This window comes from Cynocephalus volans, chromosome 5 (assembly GCF_027409185.1).
Source record: "Cynocephalus volans isolate mCynVol1 chromosome 5, mCynVol1.pri, whole genome shotgun sequence".
NCBI classification, from domain to species: domain Eukaryota; kingdom Metazoa; phylum Chordata; class Mammalia; order Dermoptera; family Cynocephalidae; genus Cynocephalus; species Cynocephalus volans.
This window is the reverse complement of record NC_084464.1, coordinates 6297492-6309691: the sequence shown is the minus strand read 5'-3', so window position 1 is coordinate 6309691 and position 12200 is coordinate 6297492.

Genomic DNA, 12200 nt, shown 5'->3' with positions numbered 1-12200 from the left:
CAGAGAAGGACATGCTCACATTCTGTCCTGTGCTTTCAGAGTGGCCCAAAGAGCCCAGTGGCCAGAAAACATTCATGGGCAGGACTGTAGTAACCTGAAAAGTGCCCTTGGCCTTGGCCTCTAAAGCATCATTTCAGGAGTACGGAGAAGTGCCCATGCCACCCACATGCTCCACCTTGTGCAGTAATTCTTGGTGTGCCCTTAACAAGAGGAAGCCCTCCTAGAGCTCAGGGCTGAAAGGCAAACTCTTCCAAACATGACACAGGTGCTACCTGAGAGTCATGCTGAGGGACAAGATTGAGCTCACATTTTCTCTGAATCCCTGATAAGAAAAAGCAAGAAGAGCAGTTAGTGGCAGCCAAGAATAGGGGCTCTGGAGCCAGACTGCCTGGCTTCTCATTCTTGCTGCACAATGTCCTAGCTGTGTGCACTCAAGCAAGTTACTTAACCTCTCTGGGCCTCTGTTTCCTCTTCTGTAAGATAGGGATGGTAATAATACGTGGCTCACAGGGTTTGCTGTGAAGATGGAATTGAACAACACATGTAAGTACCTGTAACGGGATGTGGTGCACACAAGTGTTTCACAAATGGTGCTGCTGTTAATCCAATTGTGTTATCATTTCAGAAAAGGTACATTCTTACCCAAGGAGAAAGGGGAACTTGGAAAAAGTACCTTAGACAGTGGGAACGACACACTTTACCCATTTCAATCTTACACTGAGACATTGTATCAGTTAGTCACAACTGCATAAGAAACCACCCCAAAACTCAACACAACAGTCATTTTTGTCTGGAACATCTGTGGATTGACTGATGTGAACCAGGCATTTCTGCTTTAAGCTGTGGGTCTGGCTGGGTGGGGCTCTTTGCTGTGGTTTAGACTCAGGTCTGCTCCACTTGTGTTTATTCTGGGCCTCAGGCCGACAGAGTGCAACTAACCGAAGGGAGCCATCCTTGTGGTGATAAACAGCAAGCAGAGACATATGCTTCTCTTAAGGGCTATCCTCAGAATAAGCACACCATCACTTCCACCCATGTACCACCTCCCAAAGCAAATCATGAGGCTAGCCCAAAGTCAGGGGGTGGGGAATTTCACCACACATTTAGTGGGAGTGGGGGGCATCAAAGTCATATGGCCAAGAGTGTGGAAACAGCAAAGGGAAGAATCAGGACGAGTGATTCAGTCTACTGCAGATGTGTTTACCTGTCTCTTTCCTCTCTCCTCCTGGTATTTGATCTTTATCTATGGACCTCGTGATTCCCACCAGCCCTCCTCCAGGCACATTGGCTATGTATAGACACAGATGACTTGCAGGCCATCTGGGATGGCAACTGGATCTGTTCTGTGAAATACGTGTGTCTCCAAGGACCAGAGCCACACTGTGGCTCTTGGCAAAAGTCCAGCCTTGGAGGATCCCTGCCTCCTGTAGAAAGTATTCTGGGATTACTGGCCTCCTAGTGAGCCGGTGCCAACCACCCTCCACTGGGCAGGGAGGCCGAGGCATGGGCAAGTGCACGGGGACAAGCATGTGTGCCCACTGCCACTGCAAGCTCAGGCAAGAGGGGTGGAGGACTACTGCCACTCCAGAGCCAGACTTACCAACAAGGAGCATTTAATCCCTGCGTAAGGGCTTGGCCCCATTTTGAGGACAAAGTACTGTTAATAGCTTTGAAAATGCACAGCTGGAATAAAAATTGTTACCAAAGTGGGTTCTTCAAATTTTAGATAAAAACAATTGCTTGTGAAAGCTTCAGTCAATCGAGTCGTGTTGAATGCAGAGAGATGACTTAATGCAGCTCTGATAGAGAGGCAGGCGGAGGCGAAAGGTCGAGGGGACTGTGTGTGTCTGGAAGTGACAGTGCCCGTCTGTTTATACCATCAGAAAACACGAGTGGGCTTGAGGGGCTTGGCTGGCAAGCTCTGGGCATGTCCCGGCACAGGTACCATGTCCCCCTGTGCGTCCTTGACAGCCCCACCACCTGGCTCAGCACTGGCTGTGTTCCTAGACCCCTGCCCAGCACCTAGCATGGTGCATTCACTGGTTTCCAGCATTCACGCAGGGACTTCCTGAATAGGACAGATTCTTTTTCCTCAAGAAGCATCTCTTCAAGCAGACAGACAGGAACATCAACATTTCAACACAGGCTGACAAGTGTTGTGATAAAGACCTGTTTCCAGTACCAGGGAGACCAGAGAAGAAACACCTGCCCCGTGTAGGTGGGAAATGCTGATGCGAGTTGCCTGGTTGAGGAAGGGGCTGCTGAGCACAAAAGGAAGAGTGAATGACATGACAAAGTAGTGAAGGTTTGAGACATTTGAGGAATGTCAGTGAATCTCCACTGGCAGGACGAAAGACGAGAAATGAGGCTGGAGGGGCAGGCAATGGCCAGCCCCAAAAAACTCAATCGCAGCCACTGGAAAGTAATCCAGTAGTCTCTGCGTCCAAAGCTAGGGTGGACAGAGGCTCATATCAGGGGAAATAGGGTTCTCAATGCATCTGTGCCACCCTGTCCTCCTCTATCCCCTCTTTCATTCCTAAAGAAGGATCCATATTTCTAGTCTTTTGATTTCCCAATCAGCTGTCAGGTTCTCTCCCCATCCTAGTGGAAAGAGTATTTCTGGGTTGGTGTCACTGATGGTCCAGGAACCAGACTGTTGTCGACTTCCAGTGGTTATGTGTCCCCAGCACCTCCTCTGCCCTGTCCCTTGAACTAACATAAGTTTGAATTAAGTCAGATTGTCCCATTAGATGGTGAGCTCCTTAACAGAGTCTCCACCAAAGACAGTGCCTGGCCCACAGTAAGGGGTCCAATGAGTAAAAGCAGGAAAGAAATAATTAACAAAAGAATAAATCAATAAAGGAAAACTTTCCCCAGCAATGTGAAAGAAGAGTTGAGCAGACTGTATACAGAAGCGAGACTGCACCAAGATCTTAAGTGCCATCCTGGACAGAACAGAGGAAATACCAATAGCTATGGGTGAGCTGAATGGATTTCTAAGCTTGAGACTGTCTAGAAATTTTGTTTCTTTGTACAGACTATACATGCAATGTTTGATGTTCCTACTACAGAGTGTTTTATGTTCATTTAACTTCTAAATATAGCTATGTGGTAAGATTTCTTTTCCAGCAGTTCAAATATCCCCAGGAGTGCTTAAAGAGGGGTAGAGATGCGCCAAATGGCAATACTCCATAAAACTAATTACCTGGGAAATTCTGTGGGGAAAATGCATTGTGATACAGGTGTTCCACGTAGTTTATAAATCCAGACAATCCCTGCATTTATGAGCCATAAATGAAAATATTGAATATGCAATGTCTATTAGCCTTGCAGCTCCACATTCTGAATCACTGGTTAAATGTGTCCTCAACACATGAGTGCCACCAACCACAGTTATTAGACCACCAGCCCACCCTGCTCAATCCTGAGCCAGCAGCCTCCTCTCAGCGTGCATTTTAGCTTGGGTTCTGATTTTCCCTTTGGTCAGGACCTGAATGGCTCACCTAATTCCCACCCAAAGTGCTCTGGTCTAACATTTGACCACTCTGTGACATGGCCCCAGACTATCCATTCATTCTAAATGTTTTCTCCAGCCCTGAGTCTATAGGTTTCCTTTTCTTTTTCTGTAAAGATAAGAGTAGACAACAAATAAAAGTGATACAAAAATGCATTATAATAAATATAGAGAGATTAACCAAAGGATAAGAAGTATGAACATATATTGAAATAAACCTCCAGCCCCTCCTTTTCCATCCTCACAGCTGCTTCCCTTGTGCCTTATCTCAAGGAGAGCACTGAAGCAGGAAGAAAAAGGCATTGCCCACCTCCCCCGTTACACTTGCTCAGCTACTGTATCCGGTCTCTGCCTGCCTTTGCGTTGACACCCACAGCCTGAGCCCAGCCAGGAGTCTGCACCTGCACCCTGAATCCCACCCCTTCCCGCCTACTTAAGGACCTTGCCCCAGCATTCGCCCCCCTTGTCTCCTGTATCATCACATTTTTTCCTCTCTGCTGACCTCTTCCCATGGACACATGTGCTTGACACACCCTGGAGTGACCCCAGTGAGTCGCCTTCTTGCATAGTCCCCATCTCTTGAATGTAGATAGAGTCTGTAACTTGATTCCAGCCAATGGAATATGACACAGGTAATGGGACACCACTTGTGGGACTCTCTCTGTTTTACAGCAAAGGTGAGATGATCTCACAGATGTGACGAAGTTGCCTCCTCACTTGACTCTGAGTTCACCAAAAGGAAGATGATCCTGGGTGGCCTCACCTAATCAGAGGGAAGCCCTTTGAAAGAGGACTGGGATCTTGGCTGAGCCGAGGATCTCTTTCTGGCTTTGATGTGAGCCGTGTGTTGTGAGAGGGCCAAGGAACACAGCTGGCACCTTGCAGCTGAGAGTGTGACGGGCTAACAGCCAGCAAGGAGACATGCAACTGCAGGGAACTGAATCCAGCCAATGGCCTCATGAGCTCGGAAGAAGACCCCAGCTCCCAATGGGGACTCAGCCTTGTGAGAAGCCCTGAGCCAGAGGCACCCCCTCCACTGTGCCTGGACTGCAGGCTTGCAGCAAGTGTGACATGATACTTTCACATTGCATAAGCCGAGAAGTTTTCGGTAATTTGTTATGCAGCAGTAGAAAACAAATACAGCATGCACAGTTATTTCTTCCATTAACAAAACCCTCTCCTGACCTCTCTTCTTCTCTAGGTACAAGCCCTTTCCTATTTTTCCTGTTACAGCAAATGCTTTTGAAAGAGTGGACTAGGGCCGACCCCGTGGCTCACTCGGGAGAGTGCAGCTCTGGGAGTGCAGCGGCGTTCCCGCCACGGGTTCGGATCCTATATAGGGATGGCCAGTGTGCTCACTGGCTGAGCGCGGCGTGGGTGAAGCCAAGCCAAGGGTTGCGATCCCCTTACCGGTCACAAAAAAAAAAAAAAAAGAGTGGGCTAATCTGCATCTCAGATATCCCCTGGTGCTCCCTGGAACTCACTCCAGGTGGGCTTTTGCTCCCATCACTCCTCGGAACTGCTCTTCTCTAAGACACCAGGAACCTCCACGTGGCCAAGCCAGTGGCCAATGCTCAGTTCTCAACCACTTGGCCCATCTCAGCATTTGGTGCAGCTGATCACTCTCCTGTGTAAATTCTCTTTTCCTCGGCTTCTGCAACACCACAGTTGCCTGGTATTCTTCCTGACTTCCTGCCATTCCTTCTCAGTCTCCTCGCTTGTTACCCTCCTCTCCATGTTCTCTGAACACTGGAATGGCCGATCTCAGTCTCTACTTTGCTGATCTCATTTGCTCTCATGGCTTTACACACCATCTATAAGTGATGACCCCTAAACATACATCTCAGCCTAAACTTTTCACTTGAACTACAGGCTCCTATATCTGACTACCTACTCGTCATCCCACTGGGGTGTCCGCTAGGCATCTCAAACTCAACACGTTCAGAACAGACCTCCAGGTTCCTGCACTTGGGGGTCTCATGAGGCATCTCAAACTCAACGTGTCTGGAATGGAGCTCCAGGTCCCTGCTGGTCAAACCTGCCACGCCCCTCGTCCATCTCAGTTAATGGCAACTTCGTTCTTTCAGTTGCTTAGTCCTAAACCCTAGAGTAGGTCTTAACCCCCCTTTATCTCACACACCCTATCCAATCTGTCAGAATGCTTTCCTACCTTCAAAATATATCTAAAATCTGACCATTTCTCGCAGGCTGTACTGCCAATCCCTCTGTCCAAGCCACCCCAATGTCTCCTAGATTATTGCAATAGCTTCCTAACTGGTTTCCCAGTTTCTGCTTTTCCCCACTGCCATCTACTTTCAACACACCAGCCAGATTGAACTATCAAAATACGATGTCGTATGTCTGCTCCAACTCCTCCAATAGCAACCCACCACATTCAGAGTAAAACCTGACATCCTTACATGGAACTCAAGACCCTCCACGACCTGCCCCTGCTACATCTATAGCTTCAATTCCTGCCAGTCTCCCCTTGTCTCTCTCAGCTCCAACCCCATTGCATCCTTGCTGTTCTTAGAACATACCAGCCACACTCCTGCCTCGAGGGCTTTGCACTATCTGCTGCTGCCAATCTCTCAGAACTCTTTCCCCCAGATATCCCATGACTTCTTCCCTCGCTTCCTTCATATCTTTATTCAAACTCGCCTGCTCTTCTGTTCACTCTATCTGAAATTTCAGCATCCTCCAACACTTCCCGCTGCTCTTTCTGCATGAGTTTGCTCCCTAGCATTCATCACTATTTACCATACTATATCCTTTATTTTTTTTTTTAAATTTGGTTAATGTCAGTCTCCAATACTGGAATGTAAGCTCCATGAAGGCAAGGATTTTTGTCTATTTTATTAACTAGCATGTCCCTAGTGCCTAGGACAGTGCCCGGAACATAATGTGAGTCATTAAGTGGATATAAAGCCTTCAAAAATATTCTACAGTATAGGAGAGCAAAGTGCTTGATTCTCAGAGAAGAATCTGTCTTACAAAGCAGATCCACTATAGGGAACAGAAGAAAATTACAGACTATGTGTTTCACATGTGCAGTCAAAATGTGAGAGGACTTTGCCAGTTTTCGACAAAATAAGTAGAAACTGCATGAAGAAACATAACAGTTAGATTATGTTCCACATTTGATTCAGTACTGTAGAAAATCAATCAGTGTTTTAAAGGGCACAGTTGATAACAATCTCCAAATAGAAAGAAGTAAAAATCTAGTATTATGGAAAAGAGGATGCAACCCAATTATTTTATAGATAAAGACTACAGAAAGAAGCTTTAAAATTTTTTAAGTTTAGACAGTATACTTGCATTCCCTTTCTGAAAAAAAATTAAAGCATTCTTCAGATCACTGGAATCAATAATAGAGGAGTTGTATGGGCTGTGTGGGGGAGGGAAGACTCAAAAAGCCTGGGAATGAACATTGAAACTATGTAGAAATAGGTCTAAATCATTTGCTTTGAGTGTGGTTATAAAATTGATAAAATAAGACCAACAGATTAAAGAAACAGAAAGCAGAAGAGAGAAGGGACAAGAGAAATAAAAACCTCAAGTTGTTTAGGAAGGTCAAAGTTTTTATTATGGCTTAGAACTTAAATAATTAGAAATGTAAAAGGTTTTTTAAGCTTTAAAGTATTCAATACTCTAATTAAAGACTGGATGTTAACTCTACAAATTGAATGCTACCAAATTTTGACACTGTAGATGATGAAAGCAATCAAAACATATCTAACAAAGGCATGATTAAAGTACAAAGCTTAATAAAGTCTATTAAAACCAAAGTTCTTCATATGTCATTCAAATCTTTTATACTGTTATTTGTCATTTAAGCTAATTGATCAAAGACTGAAAATGGTTTGTTAAATGTCCCACTATGGTTGTGGTCTTGTGACATGTAATCCTATCTGATGTGTATTGGAGATGCTTTTTATGAAGAAGTAACTTTTGATAAAGAACAGAGGGTGTTTAAACTACCACCCACTTCTCAAGAAGGTGACAAAAATAGGAAATGGGGCTCTTTAAGGCTAAGGAAAGGAACAGAACAATCACATCTGAGATAACAGGACACCTGGGGGTCAGAGGAGGAAGGACAGGTGGAAAGGGCAGGTGGCCAAGGCCTGACATGCCAAAAGGACAGGAGAAAGATCACATCTGGCAGAAGGTCAGGGTAGGGGTCAACGTCAAGAGGCTGAATGAGGGAAGCACTGGGGCAAGGATAAGAAGCAGGTCTGGAGCAAATGTTGGCAAGAGGCACATAGGCAGGGACGGCCTAACAACAGCTGTGAGCAAGGAAATCCAAACTGTTTTAGCAACGAAACCTTGCCTCCAAGCAAAACTCAATAGGAAATGCAGATAAAAGAGCAACAGCTCCATCAAGAGCAGGGTGAGGCTGAGAAACCACCCCCTGATTTCTCCCCTACTCCAGGGGGAGCCTCAAAGTTACTTTCATTGAATCTCTATGGCTCTCTGAGGCAGGGCTACCCTGGGCAAATATTTTTTCCTGGAGTCCTAGATGTATAAAAATGTTTTGCTTTTAAAATATGCCATAAAATCCATGGATTCAATGTCAATTTCCTGGTTTGACATTACACCATAGCTATGTAAATGGTTAACATGAAGGGCTTGACGGTTAATTTAAATTTTTGTTTTTTATTTTTAACTGATACATAATAGTTGTACATATATATAAGGTATGATGTGATATTTGGATTCATGTGTATAATGTGCAAAGGATCAAATAAAAGTAATTAGCATATCCACCACTTTAACATTTGTCATTTCTTTGTGTTAGGAACATTCAACATCCTCTCTTCTAGCTACTTGAAATTACGCAATAAACTATTAACTCTAGTCGCCCTACAGTGTTATAGAACACTAAAACTTATTCCTACTTCCTAGCTGTATTTTTGTATTCATTAATTTATATGTCAATCTGGAGAGTGTTTGTGGATGAGATTAACCTTTAAATGGGTGAACTTTGAGTAAGCAGATCACCCTCTGTAACGCGGGTGGGCTGCATCTAATCAGTTGAAGGTCTGAATAGAACAAAAAGACCAGCCTCCCCAAGCAAGAGGGACTTCTCCTCAGACAGCCTCCAGACTTCATCTGCACCACTGGCTCTCCTGGGTCTCCAGCCTGCTGGCCCACCTGCTGATTTTGGACTTGCCAGCCTCCTTAGTCACATGAGCCAGTCCCTTACAGCAAACCTCTTTCTCTCTACATGCACATCCGACTGGTTCTGTTTCTCTGGAGAACCCTAACACAGGAGGAACTGGGCAAAGGGTACACATGGGACCTCTCTCCACTATTTTTGCAGTTCCCTGTGGATCTATAATCATTTGAAAATAAAAAGCTAAAAAAGAATCAGAGTCATGAAAGTCAAGGAGGGACTGAGAGATTTTTCCACATTGAAGGAGACTGGGGAGATGTGACAGCCGGGTGCAGCTTGTGGTCCTGGACCGGATCCTTTTGCTGCAAAGGATGTTATTGGGACAATTGACAAAACTTGGAGGGGGGTTGTGGGTGAAGAATAGATGAGACCTGTTAGTACGACACATGCAATAGCTTTCTGTAAATTTTGAAATTGTTTCAAAATAAAAAGGTAAAAAGTAATCCATGCATCCATGTGAGGTATAGTTATTTATAGATGAAGATCTAGAATAGAGGTCAGCAAACATTTTCTGTCAGGGCCCAGACAATAAATATTTTTCGGCCTCGCAGACCATACGGTCTCTGTCGTTACCACTCACCTCTGTGATTATAGCACAGAAAGCAGCCACGGAAAATACGTAAACGGGTGGCCACGTTTGGCCTAGGGTGGACACAGGCTGTAGCTTGTCAACCCCTGGTTTTGGATAAGGGGTGTTTCTTTATTGCCCACTTAGTACATGTGAAGATTCTTCACAGGGTCCGGGCAACATCACTCCCTTTTCAGGCCCAGAAACCATCTCCTCGTGGTCTTTGTTATCAAATGTGCCATTCTTGGCTAATTTTATATCTCCTATAAGAAAAAGATAGTAATGCTATTATTTACTTGTAATGCTGTGGTTCTTTGAAGCCTGTTTGAACTGAAACAATAAAGCTCATAAAATCATGCATTTAATGCCGGTTACATCGATGCCTATGGCCCTGCCTTGTCCACGTGCTGCCCTGAGCACCAGCTTCCAGTAACTCTCAAAGGTGTCACAGGGCTTCACTGATGATGGTCACAAATGCAAGTCTACCAGAGGACATAGGAACATGTAAATGTTAGTTCTTCTGTGGCCTTGTTAGATTTACCAATGGGAATTTTGCATAAATGCAAAACAACTCATTTTGCCCCTCTGTCTTCTCTTGAACTTTGAAGCCATAATTACTGAATTCCTAGAATGTGATCTCTTGATCTCTTTGAGTGTATACTGCACACCTGCCTTTCTCTACTGCCATCTGGGTGGAAGACAGGCAAAGATCATTGGCAGGGTGAGAAAAAAGATCTGCTTCCCACAAGGAGTGCCCATCACTCATTAGGCATGGCTTAAAATTGACTGATAGAGCATGGTGTCAGCACATCAGCTGGGACAAGAGAGGACATCATCAGAAGGACCACTAGCATCATGAAGCACAGGTCTCAGCAGCCAGCCCGAGGACTGCCTGCCTGACACATGGCACGGAGGGGATGAGGGACACTTTGGGTGCCAGCGGCAGGCAGGCATGGTATAAAAGATACCTGCCACTACCCCCATCACCTTAGGATGCTGTAGACTGGAGGCAGCATCATAGGCAGAGCATGTGCAGGGAAGCATCTGCAGATAAGGCCCAACTGCAACGGTTGGTGATGAACCACAGATAGACCAGAACCCCAAACCCAGCCTCTGTCTGACATGAGTGAGTGTCACCTGTCATCAGCATGTCAGCACCATTTCTGTGGCCTAAGTTCATGCAATCTCAGAAAAGAAACACCATGCAGTCCACTGAGAAAGACCCACTCACCAGGATGCCCTTCTAGACCCCAGCAACAGGGCCCCAGGACAACCCCGTAGGTGCTGAGTCCTGGAGCTACGTGAGGCATTGCTTCAACCCTATGCATGGGAGAGAGTGTCAGAGTGAGTGCCCCAGGCAGGACAAAAAAGGACCGGGCCCATTTGGGTCCTGATCTAGGCTTCCAGCACCTGCCTAAACAGCACTGCCAGCCCCAGCCAGCCCCCAGCATGAAGGGGATACCAGGAGCAGAGATGAACCAAATGAGGCAGCTTTCCCAGCCTACATTGTGCTTGCCCCGCCCCGAGGAAATCATCACAAAATATAAAATAAATTGAATCATAGACAAACCAACAGCACATGGGGGCACAGGGATCTGAGGTTATTAATTTCTCCTTAGGGGACTGGGATAAGTTACGGGAGTTAAACTGGGCCTCTAAGTGGAGATAGCATTTGAATACTGGACACAGCCAGCAGAAGACCTTTAAGGTGGTGGGACTGCCAATAAGTGCTGTTTGAGCAAAGGGAGGCAGGAGAGGAGCCTGGCTGGGTAGTCAGGGAGGGTCAGGATACAGAGGATTCTAAACACCAGGAGCTTCCTGGAAGCCCCTGGCACTGGATTCTGAAGATAGCTGAGAAACCCTGAAAGGAGAAAATAATCTGAGGGCAGAGCGGCCATAATAGAACAGCTGGAAGGAAAATAAAAGATCACACCTGAAACAGCCAGTTTAGAACCAATGCAACCCAAGCCTTCTGCATCTGGCCGCACCTCTTTTGGAAGCCCATGGTTCACACCTAGGGACAACGGTGAGTTCTCAAGAGGACTCAACATCAGATAGCATGGGAACAAAAGCGATACTAGTTGACCAGATTTTGGGTGTAGGGAGTAAAGGAAAGGGGGATAACATGGTATTAATCATGTTCCTTTCTGTGTTTTGTGATGTTTTGACATTTTTCAAAGCTTGCTGGCTGGGAAGACTGTCCCTCCCAGGGCCAGCCAATTCTTAGAGACAGCAAAGGGCTCAGCCTCCAGGAGTAAATCAAGTCTTTTGTTTGCAAACCAACCAGTCTTGAGTCGACAGCCCCAACCACCTATCTGATTCCCATGCTCCAAGGTGGTATTTCTCCTGCCCTTATCACCCCAGGGTCAGGTACTAGGCACTGAGAGATCACCCCTAGAGCCAGAAGGCCACTAGAAATCTTTCAGACTAGCTGATCCTAAACTGCTCCTCTTACTTATGTTGACTTTCCCAGCAGAAACCCCAATAAGGGCTCTGACTCAGGCTTCCCCTCCCTTCTGCTTCCACCAGCTGGACAGACCCTGGTGCTACTCCCATGGCCCTGCGTGGCATGTGGCGACCCTCCTCTCCAGGACCTGTAAGTATAATAAACTTCGTCTTTTCAAGCCTCTTTCTCTTTTCCTCCTGTAGCTGCACCGACTTGACCATACGATCTCCAACATGTATTCTTACAACAACCAACTGCTATTATTCATTATTAGATGAGTGTCGAATGTCGTATCCTAGGTGCCATCTCTGAAAACATTGTGGTTCCTTTAAACAGAAAATTAGGATGCAGAGGGTCCTCCCAACAAGTTTGAGGGTCAAGATCATGAGTTTGACTGGGGGATGTTGAGTTTTGAGGTGCTGGTGGGACACACAGTGTAAAAACCCTGAAGATGGGACATACAAGCCTGGAGCATTAAAAAAAGTTTCCCTTCAGC